Here is a 16,298-nt window from a genome sequence, read left to right as displayed (position 1 = left end):
GTTTATGATCAACTGGTTAAATGGCTCTGAGTGTCTGACCACAGCTCAACTGTCCATCACTGCAATAATCATCTGTCTCTTTGTATCCAGAAAGCAGCACCGGCTAGGAACTGTGAAGACCACTTTTGGCGCTGAGCAGTTGTGTTTGGGGGGACGGCTCTCCCGCTGCTGTGAATGTGTTACACTGAAGCATATTTTCACCCATCTGCAGCCATGCCATATTGCAGGTAACTATGAACAAAACAAGCAATACAACCGCAAAGGAGCTGCTGCCTCTTCGTATACAGCCCCTCAGTTACCTGTGCTAAGGCCAGAGGTTCCTCTTCTTGAGTTCCTTCCATCCTCGCCGAGCAGCAACTACCACCTGGGAGATTTAAGAAACCAAGTAAGAAAAAGCTGATAGGCCCACTTCAAAAAGCACCAAGGCCTGAGAAGCCCCTCTTCTTTGATCCTGCCTTCTGCGTGATTCCCTTTCTGTGTGGTGCGTCTTGCAGAGTGAATGAGAAACATCACTCTGTCCCTTAGAGTGGCATGTGTTATGGTTTTGCCTGCCTTTTGTGCCTTTCATTGGAGGAGCACTAACTCATTGCTCTGCAGGGGCTCTAGCAGAGACCTCATCTCTGCACTTCCTTGCTGGTGGGTGTTGAACCCAGGAGTCTCAAAGCTCTTGTTAGAGCCACCCACTCAATTCTATCCCCTCTCTCTCTTTTTCTCCTCTCCCTCTCTGCCCCATCTATCCCTCCTCCTCCTCCTCTCTTTCTCTATCTCCCTCTCTCCCCATATATCCCTCTCCCTTCTCCTCTCTTCTCTCTCTATCTCTCTCTCTCTCTCTCTCTCTCTCTCTCCATCCCTACCTCTTCCCCTTTCCCTTTTTTCTCTTTATCTCCCTCCTCTGCCCCTTTACATTTCTAAGCTACCCGGATCAGAGTCTGGGCTGCTGGCTGTCTTCTCAGGAGACAGAGAAAATCAGAGCTCTGAATTCTTCACTGAACCCCTGGATCCAATCATGCTCAAAGATAGAACTACATCTTTCTCAGCATATCAGCCAAGGCAGGTTTCTGTAAACAAAAGTTATTTTTAATAGTTTCTACCAAACAACATTGAAACTATCATCTTGCCTCTTTTGTTTCACTCTCTAGATGTTTCTTAGTAGCCTCAAATGCAACGTGCTTGAAAATTTAAATTGCCCATGCCCATTTCTGCTAACATCACTGTCTTTTCCCCCAAATATCTCCATTTTCCACAGTCCTAGCCCCTGGAACCCCTGCCTATGCTAGAATCTCTCTTTCCTTCAAGACACCAACTCTCCAGTTGCTTTCCCTTTGTCAGGTGTGGATGGCTCTCCCAAAAGCACAGCAGGAGTCTCTCCGAAGGCCCCTTTCCAGACTGATTCCACCAGGCCCACCTATCTGTCAAGAACTCAGTGGTCCCATCGAGTACCAAACAGGCTCCCAATGTCCCTGCATGACCTCTGAAGTGGGGTGCAGTACACACAGGCCAGTCTAGGACTCAGTCTTAGCTCTGCTCCTTGGCTGTGTGACTCTGATCAAATTATTAACCTTGCTAACCCAGTACTCTAATTTCTATAATTTTAAATTTTTATTTATTTATTTTTGAAACAAGAAGTGAGAAACAGACAAACACAGCTGCCATAGATGGTTCACTCTCTAAATGCCTGCAATACCTGAGGCCAGATTAGGCTGAAGCAGGGATCCAGGAACTCCAGCTAGCTCTCCCGGATGGGTGGCAGGGACCCAACTACCTGAGCCATCACTGCTGCTCCCCAGGGTGCGCATCAGTAGGAAGCTAGGCTCAGGAGTGGAGCCAGGCACTCTGATATTGGGTGTGGGTGTGCCAAGTGGCATCTTAACCACTGTGCCCAATGCCTGCCTGTCTTCATTCGTAAAAGTGAGAGAGAACAATACCCACCTTGTGCAGGGGTGGTGAGAATTAAACCAGTTGCTACCTGTTCAGTGCTTAGCACAGGTACTATAGCAGCTGCACCAACAATTAACCCAACAGATAGTTATTGAGCACTTACTGAGTATTTGTTCAGGTCTGTTCTCAGGACTCAACTTACATAGAGAGAAAACAGTCTGGACTTCAGCCTCACCTGGTTAATGGCACCCTTCAGTGCTGCCTGACCAGCATAACACTGGACACTGATGGCAGGGTGCTGACCACAAAGTGATTCTGACTTCAAGGAACCCATGTCCAACAGGAGAGGTAGACAACGGCCATGTGCACAGATCCTTTCAAATGCCATCTGACTGCTGTCTTGCCACAGTCCCTAACTGGACCTTCTAGGAACCTTTGTCTCTAAAATTCTACGAGAGATTTTGCTTCCCCAGAAACAAGAACAAGAAGCCCCAGAGGCACAGACGTGAGAAGGCTATGAAATTCCCCCCGAGTCCCACTTTAGACAGTGTCCTTGCAGCATCCTACCCGGGGAGGGATCTCTCGGCCCAACATCCAGGGGCTGATCTGTGGCAGTGACGCCAAGTGGGAGAGAATCGGAGTCTGCAGAATGACTCTCAGGAGAGCAGTTCGTCCTGACGTCAGGCTCCCTCCCCTCGTCAGAATCTGTTCAACCAAGAGGCCGCCCTGGAGGCCTGCTCCAGACATGTGCTTGCCAGGCATTTCCAGGAATGTGGGCTAAAGAATCTGTGGAAAGGGGGATGTATAGAATGCTCTAGGGGTTCTGGGGAGGGGGACATGGAAAACAAAGCAACTTCCAGGAACTTTCTGGAAGCATGTGGAGCAGGGAGCCTCAGTGTTGGGGCAGACATTGGGCTGGACCTGTCCAGGCATGGCTGTCCTACTGCATGGCCGATACGGAGCAATACCACTCACCTCCACTCACAAGGCACCAGGGTGCCTCCCCGCAATGTGGCAGCCAATGTGAGTCCAGTACTGGCCCTGGGTGGCAAAATACTGCCTGACTGAGAATCACTGGTCTGGATCCAGTGCTTCTGGGAACATAAGGAGTATCCTCAACTTCAGAAAAGGCCCAACACAGAGATTGAAGAGCCTAAAAAAAAGGAAGTTCTAACAGCACAACGAGCAGTGTGAGGAGAGCAAAGGCAGATGCCCGTGTTAGCGCTGGAGTCCAAAGAAGGTGGAAACACAGAGGCCCCCAAATGCCTGGCTGTGCTCTCCTCAGTGACTGCATTTGTCCACAGACAGCATCAAACCCCACACACATCAGAACCCTCCCTGATGCCGAAAGTGGAGTGTGGCGCTGAGCCAGTCCTCTGACTTTTGCAGGCTCCAGGCTTCATCCTCTGCCAAATGAGGCAGTTGGACTGGTCGGGGAGTGGGGGAGGTGTCTGCCATGTCTTACTTCCCTCCCCACAACTTCCATGTCTGTGACAGACATCACTAATCAATCACAGCACACTTGCCTCTTCAGTCTGAGGTCTCCGAGTCCTCCTTCATAGAGTGCTTCCGGAAGGTGCTTCAGCCCCACTAACTGCCATTGCTAACAAGTCCTTAGAGGAGTCATTTCCAATCTGAATTCTGAGGGCATGTGGAGCACCGCCCCAGGGCCACCTGGGGAAGGGAAGAGGGCAGGGAAACCTCCAGGTTCTGAAAGCTCACCTCACTCAAAGCATTCATATGTTTTCTACAACAGATAAGAAATTTCACTTGAACAAAGCAATCCTTCAGCTAAGAGACCCGGATCTGGTCAGTTTGCTAGGACTGCTTCACAAAAGACCACAGGCTCAGAGGTCCCAGGCATTTCTCGAACAATGAATCAGATGGCCAGCGGACACATCAGAAGATGCTCAGGAAATGTAAATCTAAACCACCATGAAGTTTCACCTCACCCCAGGTAGAATGACTCTCATACAGAAAGCAACAAGCAGTAAATGCTGGCAAGGATATGGGGAAAAGGGTGCTCTGATACACTGTTGGTGGGAATGTAAATTAGTGCAACCATCATGGAAGACAGTATGGAGTTTCCTCAGAGTTCTGAAAATAGATCGACCATATGACCCAGCCATTCTACTCCAGGGAATCTACCCAAAGGAAATTAAATCAGCATATGAAAGAGTTATCTATACCCCCAAGTTTGTTGCAGCTCAATTCTCAATGGCTAAGAAATGAAATCGACCCAGATGCCCATCAACTGTTGACTGAATAAGGAAAGTATGGTATATGCTATGGAATACTACTCAAACATTAAAACAATTATGGAATCCTAACTTTTGCAATAAAATGGATGCCACTGGAAACCATTATGCTTAGAGAAATAAGCCAATCCAAAAAAAGACAAATATATTTTTCTCTAACATATGGCAGTTAATATAGAACACAAAAAAATATATAGGTATGTAACTGACATCCTGTGACATGACTGTTGTTCTTAGCCCTTGTTTACACGCCTGTGGAACTGTGGTCTTCCTACTTTTTACTCGTTGAATATTGTGGTTGGTGACAAATTAAGCCTCTGATTATACAGGAGCTTGAAATTATTTCTGGGCAAAAATTAAAGACAAAGAACTGAAGGAAGGAGAGGGGGTTGAAGGAGGGAGACAGAGGGAAGTGTGGTTATCTTTTTAGAACGGTATCTATGAAATACATGATATCTGTCTTCTTTATATTAACACAAAAAATTTGAAAACAAAGAAATGTATTGTTCAGAGTTCTGGAGCCCACACACTAGGTCAACGCCAGCAGGGCTGATTGCTGCTGAGGGCTGCGTGAGAACCTGCCCCGCCCTCTCCCCGTCTGGCTGGGTCACCAGGGATCTTGGGCATTGCTCATGCTGAGCTCCACCTTCATCTTCACACCATATCCCAAAACGCATGTCTGTGAATCCAAACTTTCCCTTCTCACAAGGACGTCAGTCCTAGCATAAGAGGGCCCATTTTACAGACCTCACTTTAACCTGATTACCTCTGTGAAGACCGTATCTCTGTAAACATCACACTCTGAGGTACAAGGGGTTATGACTTCAACATATAGATTCAGGGGGCACAGTCTAATTCCTCACATTCTGACTTCTAGCATCTCAAAAACTCAGAACTTCCCACATGCAATATAAACGTACTCTAACACAGCATTCCTAAAATTCTGAACCATCCCATTGTCAACTCTAAGTCTAAAATCTCATCAAAAATCATCTAGAAGCAGTTTGGTGCTGCAGTTAAAATGTTGCTTGGGACACCCAAATCCCATATTGACGTGCTTAGATCAAGTCCTGGCTCCACTCTCAATTCCTTCCTAATCATGCGCACCCTGGAAAGCAACAGGTGATAGGTCTAGTGCCTGAGTCTCTGTCACCTAGGTGGGAGACCCAGATGGAGTTCCAGTCTCCGTGATTTGAGCTGGCTATTATAAGAATTTGGTGAGTAACCCAGTGGATGAGAGATATCTCTCTGCTCCCCACCTCCCTGTGCCTTTCAGATAAAATAAACAGATAAACAGATGAAACTAAGATAAAACAAAAATCAAGTATGAGTGAGAAAGGATATGACTCATCCTGGGGAAAATTCTTCTCCATCTGTGAACCTGGGAAGGCAGACAAGTTATTGGCTTCTGAAATCCAGTGAAAGGAGAGGGACAGAACAGATGGAGTGACCAAGGCAAGAGTCCAGTTTTCTGTGGGGCCTAGGTACCCTGACATCGCCTTTGTCGGGGCCTTCCCGTAAGTGGTTTCTTAATGGGCACCCCATCCCTACTTGGTGTACCCAAGTTCATGGGCCTGTTTCTTGTGGGCTACATTACAAGTCAAAGCTTCTCACAATGGCAGTAGGAATCTGGATAATCGAATGCTCAGAACCTGCTGAATATGGTTCTTGAAACCCTGTAAGTAGCTTCTCATTCCCTCCTTGCTTGTATCTTTCTATGTGGGAAAAACTAGCAAAATAAATCCTAAATGTTTCTTATTTCTGGCCAAATGAGGCTCAAATGTGCAGTGCAATATTCCCATTGCATATGAATTCACTGGGGAACTTCCTGTGAGTGACTTTGAGCACGCTGGTCTCCCCAGGTTGCTGACGGCCCTGATAGTCATTGTCTTAGTGCCATGTGAGGACAAAAAGCCTTGAAGATCAATGACTTTCAAGGATCAGAGAATGCAAGAGTCTTTTACTCCAGTTGGATAATGCACTTAGGATTTTAATCAACCCTAACGTGTAGATTTTATACATTATTCAAGACCTCCTCGAGCCCCACATAGATCCTTCTGTTGACAAACACACTGTTAGAAGCGTGGGTTGCCTCACTGCAGTCCCAAGACCCTGTTGGTATGCAAGGCAGCAGCTCCCAGAAGAGCTGAAGTCAACACCTATTTATGTTCAAGCCATAGCTGGCAATTGGACATTTTCTCTTCTGAAGAAAACTCCCCAAGTTGCTCCATGTGCTTCGGCGTTAATACCAGCTTCAATGTAAATGTTGACTTCTATGGTGACCCAGAAGGACGTAGCAGGGATGAAGCTGAGGAAATCGCTCTGGGCAGGTGGGAGGAAATGCCCGAGGGGCCCACTGCACTCACTGCTCTGTAGGACAGGAGCTGTGTGAAATGGGAACAAGTCAGAAGTCCCCATTTCTGCCTTCAGCAGTGCACCCAAATGAGCTGTGATTGACATCTGGCTCTCAGGATCTTTCGGGCCTTGGAGTAAGGGGGAGTGTAAGTTATAAAATCTATTGACTGCCTGTGATGTAGTGGGTAAAGCTGCTGCCTCCAGTGCTGGCATCCATATGGGACCTGGTTTGAGTCCCGGATGCTCCACTTCCGATCCAGCTCTCTGCTATGGTTTGGGAAAGCAGCAGAAGACGGTCCAAGTCCTTAGGCTCCAGCACCCACATGGGAGACCCGGAAGAAGCTCCTAGCTCCTGGCTCCTGGCTCCTAGCTCCTGGCTCCTAGCTCCTGGCTCCTGGCTTAGATCGGCACAGTTCTGGCCGTTGCGACCAACTGGGGAGTGACCCAGCAAACGGAAGACCTCTTTCTTTCTGCCTCTTCTTCTCTCTGTGTATAACTCTGACTTTCAAGTAAATTAAAAAAAATCTATGGACCAAGGACCAACTATGCAAATTGCAAGGGGATTAGATTAAGGATCCAAGCTCTGGCAGATCTCAGGGTTTCACATTCAACCCATTAACACTTTTATAGCCAAGGTAAAAATCACTTCTCTCCACCTCATTTTCTTTATGTGCTAACACAGGGAAGCAGTTACACTCAGTTTGGGGACTGTACTGCACACATGGTGGAGGACATGATCAATCAATGCAGAGGCTCAGGGCCCAAGAAGTCTCGGGGAAATACCTCCGATCATGCCTCAGCCAGGAGCAGTAACAGCAGCAATTTCAGTAGTTATGTTTCTAAGACTCTCCAGCAAACACTTTGCAGAAACTATGATCATTCCAACAGTCACAACACATACGAGGAAACAGCTCATGTGTATCAGTGCAGACCCTATCCTAAGCTTTTCACACAAAAACTCAAACACTATGGGTACAGTATAGACTGTATATATGGGTACTGCAGAGACTCCAAGAGGTGAAGCCTCAAGCACAAAGACACAGAGCATCAGAGCAGAGCGGAGTGCAGGCCTGTCTGGCACAGAGTCATGAGTCATATTATAGAAATGGGGGACCCCCACTGAGCTTCTCTACATCTCAGCTTTCACTGGAAGGGACAATTCCTGGTTCAGAGGTGATTTGGGGAATCCAACTGGGCTTTGAATTTAAAAGAGCCACTTTGCACACAGAAAGATCTGACTAAGAAGTTAGGATTTGTTGTTGAAATCACCACAAGGCTGTCATGTGCCTACCAGGAATGCTGGTAGGCAGTCTCTGAAGCTGAGAAACTCATAGAAGTTACTAGGAGCAGTCCACCCTGCAGAGAGGAAGAAAAGAAGCAAAAAAAAAAAAATACAAAACAACCCACATCCTAGATAAGTAACTAGTTCTCTGGCCATCCCAGAAGAAAAGCATGGTAGGAAGAATGGACGTGCAAAGATAGCCAGGTGAGGTCCCTGTGACCATGTCATCTTACACAGCAAATTTCAAATGTGATCAAGTTTAAATATCTTGAGATGAGGCATTATCCTGGATTTTTGGGTCTGGCCCAATGTCATCACAAGGATCATTGCAAGACGGGGGCAGGGGGATTAGAGAGAGGAGGTATGATGACGGAAACAGAGAAAATGTGAGAGAGATTAGAAGTTGTTATAGTAGTTGCTTTGAAGGTGAAGAAAGGGCATGTGAACCAAGAAATGCAGGAGTCCTTTGCCATTCTTATTTATGTAGAATACATGCATGCTATCCTAAGTCATTAAGTCTACAGCAGTTGGCTACAGCAGCAATAGGAAACCTACACCCAGTGTCTCTCGCAGAACTCAGCTGACTTAAAACCAAACTCCAGCCAGCACAGGGAGAAAGAAAGGATGGATCTTTTTTATGTTGTACCACTGTGAGAAATCGTTGTACAGCTGAGCCTTAATACAGGTTCTGTTTTGTTCAAATTTTGTGGTTAAATATTCAGACCGAGAAGAGACACAGCCCCGTTCAGAAAAGAATGTTAGCATCTTGCATGTGCAGAAAGCCAGACTGTAAAACAGGATGAAATGGAATCTCTTTGTAAAATGGAACGTGACAGACACACATACAGGGTTATTATTATCAATATGAATTTTTAAACTCAGAAGTGAGTCCCTAAAAGTGGCAGTCTATAGGGAGCTCCACCACCCTCCCATCTTTGGGAACAGAAGGAGCAGCGTGGAGCTGGCAGCCAGGGCAGAGAAGAGACCCAGCCTTTCTAAGAACTGGGAATAGCTGGATTGTCTCGGATCTGGTCACATTGGACAATGAAGCGTGAATCACTGAACAAATGTGCAACAGAGAAAAACCGCAAAATAAACCTAGAGACAGCATGCTAATAGTCAGGCAAATAAGAGTAGAGGGTTATTTGAATATTCATGAACCTGTACTCCGGAGCTCTGGATGAATACAGAAATGGTAACATTGGTGGTCACACACTCCATGGGGAGGAGAATCCTATCTAAGGAGGTGGAGAGAGATGTGGAGCAGAGCTGTCCTGCTGCCCAGGACTCCCAGGACATTGGCCTGGGTCTTTACATGCTGGTCCACACAACGTGGATTCCTTCCCCATCTGTTACTCACACTACACTGCAATTGGTCTTCCCTTGCCATAGAAAGTTTCTGCTTTCAGAGCTCGGAAAAGGGAGATGGAGAGAATATTAGTATGTCTAAAGCATCTTCCAGGTGCCAGGCCTGAGCTGTATGCTCTGTGCCTATTTCATTGCATCCTCACAACCACCTGTGCGTGGGGACATAATTATCCTATTTTCCAGGTGAGGAAACCAAGGCTCAGGGAAACTACTTACTGCTTATGTCAGAAAACTAGTAAATGACAGAGCTGAGATTCGAAGTTATTCTATGTAACATCAAAACCTGCAACTCTTCTCCTTCACACAGGGCCACCAGGATTCACTCCAGACAAGGGTACCAATGAGATACAGATAAGCCATCAACACTGTTTAGGCTGAAATGCAGTATTTGTAGAGAGGTGATGCAGGCCACACAGGGGGTGGGTGCCCCGGGGTCAGCACGGGCTGGGTGTGTTGGAGCTCCTGGCATGCATGTGTGCACATGCACACACACACACACACACGGCCAGACATTTTTAAAAAGATTTATGGGGACACACACACACACACACGCAAAGAAAGAAAGAGAAAGAGAGATCTTCCACCTACTGATTCACTCCCCAAATGGCTACAATAGCTGGGGCTGGGCCAAGCTGATACCAGGAGCCAGGAGATTCATCCAGGTCTCCCATGGGGTTGCAGGTACTCAAAGACTTGGGCCATCTTCCACAGCTTTGCCAGGCATATTAGCAGGGAGCTGGATTGGAAGTGGGGCAGCCAGGAATTGAATGGCTCTCATGTGGGATGCTGGCATCACAGGCAGCAGCTTAACCTATTGTGCCACAATGCCATCCCGTCCCTGCTGCCCCACACCATGCTGACTTTGCACTGTGCTGATGCAGGAATCAGCAGAAAACAAGGCCAACATGGTATCTGGCCTCCTGGGCCTGAAAGTCTGCTTGAAGTAGATGGACAAATGGAATAACCAACAGAACTTTGACTGCTGGTGGCAGAAGATATGAAGGAAATAGACAGGGATGCAGAGGGTGAAGAGAAAGGAGCAAGAGCTCATTTAAGCCATCAGGAGAGAGGCCTGAAGGATGAGTGAAAGGCGGTGGAAGACGCCTCCAGCAAAGCTATAGCGGGTAAGGGTCTCCAGACAGCTGTTGGTATTCAGCCCTCATGTGGGCAGCAATGGGCATCAGGATCCAGCCATGGTAAGACAGGAGCCAGCCCCAAAGAAAGGGATGAGCAAGAAGAATCCAGCAAGATACCTGGTAACGGGCTGGGGTCTTGAGGCAAGAATATGTTCCTGGTAAGGGAGAAAGAGCAGGGCTCCATAGCCAGGGATCTGATCCAACACTGGCAGGAGCCTCACACAGACACTGCCTTCCATACTCTGCACAGATCCCCAGAACACTGGCTTCTCACCCTCCTTCTCTGAGGTAGATGTCACAGTCCTGCCCTCCTTTTCTATCACTATTTCCATTACTGTGGACACAATGGCACAAACCAACACACACTTGTTGTTGCACAGGCTTCCATGGGTCTGCAGTGGTGCACATTTCGGCCAGCTCTTCTGTTCACGTCTCCCAGAACTGAAAACAGAAGTCAGCCAGGCTGTGTTCTCATCTGGAGGCTGGCCTAGGCAAGGACTGCTCGTGGGCTCCTTCAGGGTGCAGGCAGAATGCACACCTTGTGGTGACAGGACGGCGGGTGGCCTCTGTTGTCTTGCTGGTTGTTTGTGGGCTATGCTTGGCAAGGAGAGATAGCTCTCAGGCCCTTGCTCCTTCAACCTTCCATCAGTTGCTCATATTTCCAACCCCTGTGGTTTCAGGAAAGCTCCAATCCTGTTTCAGGGCCTGCATGATTAAGTTAGAGCCACCCAGATAATCTTCTCCCTGGCTAACTTGAAGCTTTATGTCATCACCCTCAAGCACAGGAGAGTATACAAATAAGCAGAAGGTGTGTCCACCATGGGATGGCCATCTCAGAATTCAATAACTTACAGTGGCTGATAGCATTAGCATCCTCATCCTCTGGCACCTTCCATGCACTAGGCATTGTGCTAGTGATTTAATGTACAACCAGAAAACAGTCAAATTGGTTTGACAACATCCTCATTTCTTAAAGAGGATGATATAGGGATCAGGGAGGTTAGTAGCTTGGCACAGGACAAACGGCCATTGCAAAAATGCTACTTCTAAGGCCAGCCTGCCCTTTAGGCCCTGTGACACAGCTTATTGACCATGTACTTGCCCCAAGGTCTTGATCACTTCCAGCAGCTGGGCTCCAGAGGCCCCCAGAGGGAGCCCCTCTCACTTGCTAAAAGCCTTAGAGGAATATCCCAGAAGTGAGGCAAAAAAGAGCTGTTTGAAGGGACCAGAAAGTGCCCATCCTATTAGGCTGTGCACACATCACAGGGATCCTGGTCACAGTACCAGGGCCAGAGCAGCCCCCTCATTAGACCCCAGTCATGCAAAACAAGACCACTGGGGTCCCAGCCTGGCTCTCCCAGGACCAGAATGCTCCAGCATGTCCAGCAAGGCCAAGAGGCCTCCAGGGTGTGCAGAGTAGGCTCAGGAAGGGCCAGCTGCTCTGCCAGACACACAGCCGATGGGGGCATCTGCCCTCAGCTCCAAGAAGACTACTTTCCAGGCTACCTGCCCAGCGTCCTGACCCCCCTCCCCCTGTGACAGAGCCTGAAGCAGATGGTCCGGAGTCACTCCAGTGGAAATTAATGGAGTCAGACTATCCACACACTTCTTCTCAACCAAAGAGAAATATTTTCCACGAGTCAAACACCAGATGTATTTTGTTTATGGGGCAATTTAGCACTTGCAAGGGTTAGAAGACACTGAAATCAGGGACGAGACACGCTTGCGTTCAGGCAGAGCCCACGCACCCCCCAGCCACCTGCAGTGAAACCAGGGGCATCCTTCCTGAGATGGGCCTGCGCTCCCAACTCAGCACTTCCACACCTGCCAGGGAGAAAGCATGGCTTCAGCAAGTACCTCCCTGTCTTCTTTGCAGGGTTCTGTTTGATGGTGCTGGCCAAGTTGGAGATGGGAAGGGCTGGGGAGAAGGAGAAACAGCAACACTAGAGGACTAAAAACGTTCTTTGGGTTTAAATAATTGCCAGACATTTATTAAACCAGCCTTCACTGGAACCATATTTTTTTTTGAGTCACAAAATTCTCTAAAGCAGTGTGGCTTCTGGGTCCAAAGAGCAGCATCAAGGCAGATTCTCGGGCCATGACCCAGAACCCTTGAATCCAGACCTGCAGGGATGGACCCAACAGGCTGTACTCCAACTCCCCTCCAGGAAGCTCAGATACTCCATGGAGCCTCAGAACCACAGCTCCCAGCAAACACCAGAGGTGAACTTTACAGAAGGCTCACGAAATGTTCACATAAGCAAGACAACATCTCCATGTCTTACCCACTTATCTACAAGATGGATTAATAGTAGGACAGGAATTAATGAGGGAATTAAAGCATTTGAAACTAGAACTTGCACCGTGCACATCATCAGATGTTGTTGCTGTCATTGGTTTCATCATGGTTATCTGCGTTTGAGATCAGCTTTACTAACAGCTATGATGACACTCACACTCTACACTGAGTTATATGCTGGGCACTATACAAATAGTGACAGGTAAATGGATAATTGTCACATGGCTATAGCAAGTGATTTTTACAGTAACCATGACTTTCACCCATTCATTCACTCATCTACTCATTACTCCAACAAATATTCCTGAGCCCTATTATGTTTCAGGTGCTGTTTGCAGCACAGTGATTCAGCAGAAAATAAAGCAGATACACAAATCAGAGCATTCATTCAAATCCAAGCACAATGCCTTGATCCCCACCCTGTGACACGTACACCCCAAAGCCCTGTTGCATGGTCTCATCACGTTGGGTTCCTCTAGGCACCCTGTTCAGGCTGCCACTCTCTGCTCAAGGCCTGCCAGTGCCCTTTCTCCTCCAACTCCTCCATTCACTCTCCCATCCTCAAACTAACACAAGCCTCTCCATGTCCACAGTCCTGTCATGAGAAGTGCTTCCCTCAGCCCTGTGTCCCCCTCTTGACAGAGGTCTCAGTGCAGCGTTGCCTGGCCTCAGACACAGCAGAATGGCTCTTTCTGTTTTATAAACACCAGTTTCACTAGCAGCTTGTGCTACTAGGGTACCAAGGGCAGGGCACTTCAATCTGTTAGCAGGTGGTCAGGGTAAAGACATCACTCTAACAACTCAGAGAATGAGGTGTGCATATGAAGGGGAGGATTCTAGAACTTCCAGCCTCTCACTCTCAGGGGTGACACGTTCCTGAGCCTATTATTACGAATATCCAAATACCTACACAGACTCTCTGGGCTAACACTGTAAATCTTTCACAAGCACATATAACTTAGGCCCTTCAGAATCTGTAAAATGGGGTGATGATTTTGCCTCTAGACACTCACTTATGCATGTACAGTGTAGAACTGGGGTTTGAGAAACCACAGCCTAGGAACAAAAACAGCCCATTGTCTGCTATTGCAAACAGAGTTTTGTTGGACCTCAGCCACGTCCATTCTTAGTTATCATCTATGGGGGCTTTTGCACTACAGGGGCAGACTCAAGTGATTTTGAGACAGATCATCTGGCCCACAAAACCTCAAATTTTTGCTATGTAGCCCTTTGAGGAACAAGTTTGTCAATCTCTGGCATAAAAGACAGGGCTTATAGAACCTACATTAGAAGAAATTCAGTTTAGCCTTTTCACTGACCCGAACAATGAAGTTTATGGAACTAAAATAAAGTAACCAACCATTCCCTGTCCTATCCCCTCTGTAGACTATGTGAGTTGAGAACCCATGAAAACATTTCAACTAATCAGACATAATTGTAACTGATTAATGTAACAATTTAATAACATTACTAAGTATGCTGCTCAATAAAGCTCAACATAACCTCATTCAACCTAAAGGTTTCCAAACCAAAGCAAAAGAGATTCCATTTTCCACCTGGCTGAGGCATAGTTACAGTCTGTGTTTACTCAGGAAGCAAGGTAAAGAGGTGACGATGAAGACATCCCCACACTGTGTTGGGGTGCAGTAGCTGCAGCTCTGGGGCAAATGCTTCACTAGTACCTATCACAACTGCAAACATACCATATTTTTTTAAAGATTTATTTATTTATTTGAAAGGTAGAGTTACAGAAAGAGAAGGAGAGGGAGAAGGAGAGACAGAGAGAGAGAAAGAGAGAGTGAGTGAGCTAGCTCCTGTCCTCTGGTTCACTCCCCAGATGGCTGCAACAGCCAGAGCTGGGCAGGTCTGAAGCTAGGAGCCAGGAACTCCTTCCAGGTCTCCCTGGTGGGTGTGGAGGCCCATGTACTTGGGCTTTCCCTCAGCATGCCAGCAGGGAGCTGGATCAGAAGTAGAGCAGCCAGGACTCCAGTGAGTGCCAATATGGGATACTGGCATCACAGGTGGCAGATTTGCCTGCCACGCCATAGCACCGACCCCCAAATATACCTTCTGACTGGGGGATTCCCCTTCTAGGAACTTACTCTATGGGTGAGCTCTCAAAAGTGTTCAGTGTCATTCACCTTTATGTGTTCATTTGCATCACTGTTCATAACAGTGAAAACTGGAGTGAGGGTGGAAGTTATCCAACAATAGAGATTGTATAAATAATGTTGGCTATTTCCCTACTGTGGAATACAACACAACCCATATAAAGGAATAAACTAGGCCTGAGTCACCTCATGAGATAAAAAACACTCTTGATCTAATGGAGACAATATAGAAGATTCCCTGAGCTATTAAGGTGAACAAAAGGTCATGATGTCTGTGGGTGTGTTTGAGAGGCCAATGATATAAATGAAGGATACATAAACACACACACACACACACAAATCCTTGCACATATGTAAAGTTTAGACATTCTAAATACAGGAAACTGTAACAAGACACAGCCATAGATCCCCCTGGAGGAAGCACCTGAGGGTCTGCCTTGAATTACGCACTCTCTCCTGACTTTATACCCTCTTGTTCTGTTTTACTTCAGTTCTTCTTACTATATGTATATTTTGTTAGTTTAAATGAAAATGGTTTTTATTTAAGAAAACAAGAAGGCGGACTCTGGATCAGACCGGGGTCCCTGTGTGTGTGTGTCAGGGGCTGGTGCAAGACCTTGGTGGTTAGCCTGAATCACTTTCCCCAAACCCCCAGAAAGCAGCAATGGTGCCCAGAGCCGTCCAGCAGGCTGCAGCCAGCTGTCTAACTTGCCATTGTGTACGAGAAGCCAGTGTTATTAAAAGAAAAGAAAAATCAATAATCCATCACGGCAAGGGCTTTGAAGTCAGCCTAGGAGGCTGGGTTCTGGCAATGCCCCAGGAGCTGTGAGACCCCTAGTCTTCTAGGGGTGTTACGGAACGCTCTGAGCCTTCCTTCCTCGCCAGTGGGGGCGGGACCATACTGTGCCCACTCATGGCAGACTTGGGACGGACTCACATTCATTCAGCACATGCCCTGTGGCAGGCTCTGTGCAGAACACCTCACAGGTCACAGGGAGTCATGCTGCGACCCTCATCTCCCATTAAGGGAGAGTAAGGATTCAGGAGCCATCAATCAATCGTCCAAGGTCACACAGTTATCAAGCAGCAGTCAGGAAACAAACTCAGGTCTTTCTGCTTGAGCTTGCAACAACATGACATTTTCCCTTTGTAATTAAATGAGATAAAATGGCTCATCCACCTAAAACACCCTCTTAGCACTCAGCACGTGCCATCCATGCTGATGCTCACAGGCCTTCAAGGTCCCAGGACAAAGGTGCCCAATGAGCACTACCCAGGCCTAGCTGCTACACGGTTGCCTATGCTTCCCCCTGCTGGTGGGATTGATCATAACAGCCTCAGTGGCCTGCCGTCTTGGCCAAGCAGAACATCCTGGCTGAGGACCCTGAACACTGCAGCCCTACCCTGGCACTCCTTCCTGGGCTGACTCTGTTCCCAGCTCCTCTTCCAGTGTGCAGAGGCCTCAGCTTTAACAGCCACACCCTGCTCGGGAAGCTGTGGGGTCCTGTGGGGACCATCCATCTCTCCGCAGCTCAGCAGTGCCTGTCTGTCTCTATCTCCCTATGTCTGTCTCTGTCTCACTTTATCTGCCTTTGGCTCTGCTTCTGTGGC

The 16,298-nt window shown here is 47.5% G+C and overlaps 1 long non-coding RNA gene across 1 annotated transcript in view; it reads right to left on the bottom strand.

Annotated features, from left to right (window-relative positions):
• Window positions 1-297: 297 nt before the first annotated feature.
• The window catches only part of LOC133748380 (uncharacterized), a 347,690-nt gene continuing 331,689 nt past the window's right edge, over window positions 298-16,298 (bottom strand). The window contains exon 3 of the long non-coding RNA XR_009864452.1: window positions 298-364. This is a non-coding gene — a long non-coding RNA (uncharacterized LOC133748380). The remainder of the gene's footprint in view (window positions 365-16,298) is intronic.

The sequence above is a fragment of the Lepus europaeus genome, chromosome 19 (assembly GCF_033115175.1).
Source record: "Lepus europaeus isolate LE1 chromosome 19, mLepTim1.pri, whole genome shotgun sequence".
Lineage (NCBI taxonomy): Eukaryota > Metazoa > Chordata > Mammalia > Lagomorpha > Leporidae > Lepus > Lepus europaeus.
This window is presented reverse-complemented; position numbering and strand designations above follow the sequence as displayed.